The sequence below is a fragment of the Trachymyrmex cornetzi genome, unplaced genomic scaffold (genome assembly GCF_001594075.2).
Source record: "Trachymyrmex cornetzi isolate Tcor2-1 unplaced genomic scaffold, Tcor1.1 scaffold956, whole genome shotgun sequence".
Lineage (NCBI taxonomy): Eukaryota > Metazoa > Arthropoda > Insecta > Hymenoptera > Formicidae > Trachymyrmex > Trachymyrmex cornetzi.
Window position 1 is genome coordinate 138,490 of NW_017300307.1, and position 4,329 is coordinate 142,818.

Below are 4,329 nucleotides of genomic sequence, written 5' to 3' on the forward strand. Positions count from 1 at the left end.
GTTTCTTTCTAAAATGCTCTGCTTCTGAGATAAAAGGGATGGACGGGTGGTCTGGGACATACGGTATAAAACTATTTCGTATTTTATATTTTAATATTAATAACAAAAGATTATGAAAGTATTTTGTATTTTGTATTTCAAACTAACATTGATAATCAACCTTATTATTTAAATTACAAGATACAAAAAGCTTTCAATCTTTCGATTTTAAATACAAAATACGTAATACTTTTATGTGATACGCTAAAATAAAAAATACAAAATATGCTTGTATTGCAAATAGTGTGTTTTAAATAAAAGTATTTCAAATACATGCCCAACTCTGTCGCCAAGTTCGCGTACATCAAGACGATTGGCCGTTGCAAAAAATTCTCTGGAGACATGCGCCCAGTGAAAATCCGAACGAATATTTTTTTGTCTACAGTGACATACGATCTCGCGTGCGCGCCATATCTCGCTCTTCGTTACTTACAACAACTCGCTATCAAATCCGAAACCACGCGCGCCTTTGCTGCCGAAATCTTTGTGACACATATGTCGACGACATTCTGTCAGGGGCAGATACCATAGCTATCGCGACAGAGAAAATGCAGCAACTTCAAGACACACTCACGGCGGGCGGCTTTAATTTTAAAAAATGGGTTGCAAATTCTCTGGGTCTGCTCGTAAACATCCCAGTTCACGATCAAAAAATGTTCACGATCCTATCGGCCAGCGATACGGCTACGCATTACGCGCTCGGCGTTCAGTGGAATCGACTGAGTGACAGTTTTATGTTCTCCGCGCCATCGCGTCGCCTCCGCAGGCAGTCGCAATCACGAAACGTTCAGTACTCTCGTTTAACGCGCGCATCTTTGATCCGCTCGGATAGATCGCGCCGATCATTATTAACACGAAAACCAATCTCGTTGGAGCAAATGCCGAGTTACGACTCTTTAAGGCCTCATCTCGGGAGTGGTCTCGTATCGCCGCTCATCTCGCTACTGACGGTGTCACGTGAAAGTTCAATCCACCTTCCGCCCCACACTTAGGCGGCAAGTGGGAAGCAGGAGTGAAATCTGTCAAGTTTCACCCCCGTCGAGTTATCGGTGAGACATTGTTCACCTACGAAGAGATGACAACGCTCTTGGCTCAAATAAAAGCGATCTTCAATTCTCGCCTCCTAACGGCTCTCTCGGATGATCCATCAGACGTCTCCGCAATTACGCCAGGACATTTCCTCGTGGGCTCAACTCTCACTGCCGTGCCTGAACCGTCTCTGAAAAATCTTCCAGAAAACCGACTAACACAATGGCAACTCTTACACCAGATGACAGAGTCATTTTGGCAACAATGGGCTACCGAATATCTGTCGCAGTTTCAAGTCTCCTCAAAGTGGTATCGGGCACAAAATCTGTTCCAGATCGGAGCCTTAGTTCTCGTACAACGACCTCCTATCAAGTGAAACGTATCATCAACGTACACCCTGGCTCTGACGGATCCGCGTCGCCACGGTGAAGACGGCTACCTCAACTTTCAAGTGACCGATTGTAAAATTGTGTTTGCTACCAAAAGTGATGGATGAGTCAAATGAACAGTGACTGTATCCAAGATCTAAGTTTCCGTTTAATTTGACTTTATTTCAGTTATTTTGATAACTAATATAGTTGCCAAGGCGGGCGGAATGATTGGACTAAATTCAGTAAAAATTCATTGTGCTAATTCTTTTCAGATCGTCATAGCATTTTTCAAAATTACATGAATCATCACGTTAAATATAAATAGGTGTTAAACTTAATTCGTTTTTTCGTCTCGAAAATCGATTTGTTTCGAAGGGAAGATGATTGAATACCTTAATCAAAGTAATTTCCTCCATTTTCTACTACTTTTTCCTATCTCTCCGGTAACAGGGCAATCCCACGACGGTAGAACGCGGTGTCTTTCGAGGCGATCCATTCATCCACCCATTTTTGGACTTCGTTGTAACTGGAGAAGTGTGTGTCCGTAAGTGCATGTTGCATCGATCGGAAGGGATGGTAATCCGACGGTGCCAAGTCTGGAGAGTACGCTGGGTGCGGCAGAACTTTCCATTCAAGCTCTCGAAGTGGCTGCTTCACGCTTTTTGCGACATGCGGTCGAACGTTATCATGCAACAAAATGACTTTGCGTCGATTGTTGGCTACGGATGATCTTTTTTGATCAATTCGTCACTCTATCGGCCTTTGGAGTAACATTTAACTGTTTCGACAACTCTAAAAGCGTTTCAGCTGGATTCTCATCAAGCAATTCTTGCAGCTCGACATCTTTAAATTTTTTCGGCTGTCTTGGACGTTCTTTGTCTCTCACATCAAAATCACCGTTTCGGAAGCATTCAAACCAAACTCTACATGTTCTTTCTGATGGAGATTCATCACCATACACTTCGGATAATAAACGATGCGCTTCAGCTGCGGTTTTCTTGAGATCGAAGTAGTGAAGAAGCACATGTCGGAAAAACAGTTTATCGCGATTCATTTTCAATCGATTGAAAAATCTGTTTGGCGTCGAGAAATCTAACCTGTGAGGATTCAATCACTTTCAGCGATGTCTAAACTACAAAAGACATGTGACTTCATCGTCGAAACTCGTCAGCGTTGGAAACAGAGCCCTCTAGTAGCGAGCGATAGGAATTAAGTTTAACACCTAATACTTGTGCTCGTTATCGAGTTAATTTCAATGTTTATTTCTGTCGACAGCTATTCCGTTCAAAACATGCTTATTATCGGTACCGATGCGATCAGAATTCGTGACTACCTATCAGTTGTTTATTTCGCGTCACACGATGTATACATTCGCAATCTTTCTTTCTTTTCTCGCGAAGCGAAGGTTTTCACTAACATTCCAATAGATATTGATATTGAATGTATTAGAGACAATTGAAATTTTATTTGCAAAAAATGTAACTTGCCTGAGAAAGATTTTATAGAGGCAGTTCGATTCATTTTAGATTCCACATACTTCGTTTTTAACAACAACATTTATAAACAGACTTTTGGCACACCCATAAGTTCTCCATTGTCACTTATAATCTCAGACTTGGTAATGCAAAAGTTAGAAAAAAAGGCGTCAAATGTATATAATGACCGAATTCTGTTTTATTATAGATATGTAGATGATTTATGTGCCGCGGCTCCATCTTCTAATGTTAACTTGTTTTTTGAAAGCTTTAACTCCATACATTCACGATTACAATTTACTCTTGAGATTGGAGACAATGAACTAAATTTTTTTGATATAAAAATGATGATTAAGCATAACCAATTAGAAGTGAATTGGTTTCATAAACCGTCTTTCTCAGGAAGATTCCTTAACTTCCTTTCAAATTATCCGATGTCTCAAAAAAGAGCAATAGTCTTCAATTTAGTTGATATAGCTTTATTTCTCTCAATTATTATTATGAGAATCTGTTATTCATTCATTTATTATTAAACAACGATTACCCTCTGAAATTCATATTTGATAATATTAATAAAAGAATAAAAAACATCATATTTAAAAAAACTAAAACGGATTCACCAGATAAACAAAGTGAATCACAAGAAAATACTAATTCATGGATAACTGTTCCTTTCATTCCATCTATTGCGGAAAAATTTAATCAATTGAATAAAAATGATGTAAGGGTTGCTTTTCACAGTACTAATAAATTGAATAAATATACATCAAGGTACAGAAGGATTCACGTTCGAAGCTTTCAAAAAACAATGTCGTATACAAAATCAATTGTAAGAGTTGCGATGCATCATATGTTGGTCAGACGGGTAGACATCTAATAACCAGAATTACCGAACATCGTAATCACATTCGATGGAATACGTCTACCAGATCTGTGATTACCGAACACAGATTACAAGAGGGTTATGATATTGCTTGGAACGATATTCGGGTATTAGATGAAGAAACTTGTTATCACAAACATTTAGTTTCTAAAATGCTGCATATTAGAAAACAGAAGAATAGTCTCAATTTTCAAACAGAAAGGTTTACATAAAGCAAATATACTCATTATAAACAAAGTTTGACTTTGTTTCTTTTTGTCAGAAATTCATTTGTCACTCAGTTTTCTCATTTATTGCCTGACTCTCGTACTGTTTGTGTCGTTCTTAATTTATTCATATTGAATAGTATATACGCTTGTAGATAGGAATGTATAACTCACAGTTCGAAATAAGATTATATTGTAATTATTTTATTTACTGAACAATAATAATGAAACTCTGTATAAATCATCTTAAACATTTAAATACTTACACAAGAAATTTAGGTTTTTCTTAATATTGTAAAAAACAATATGACAACAAGATTATATAA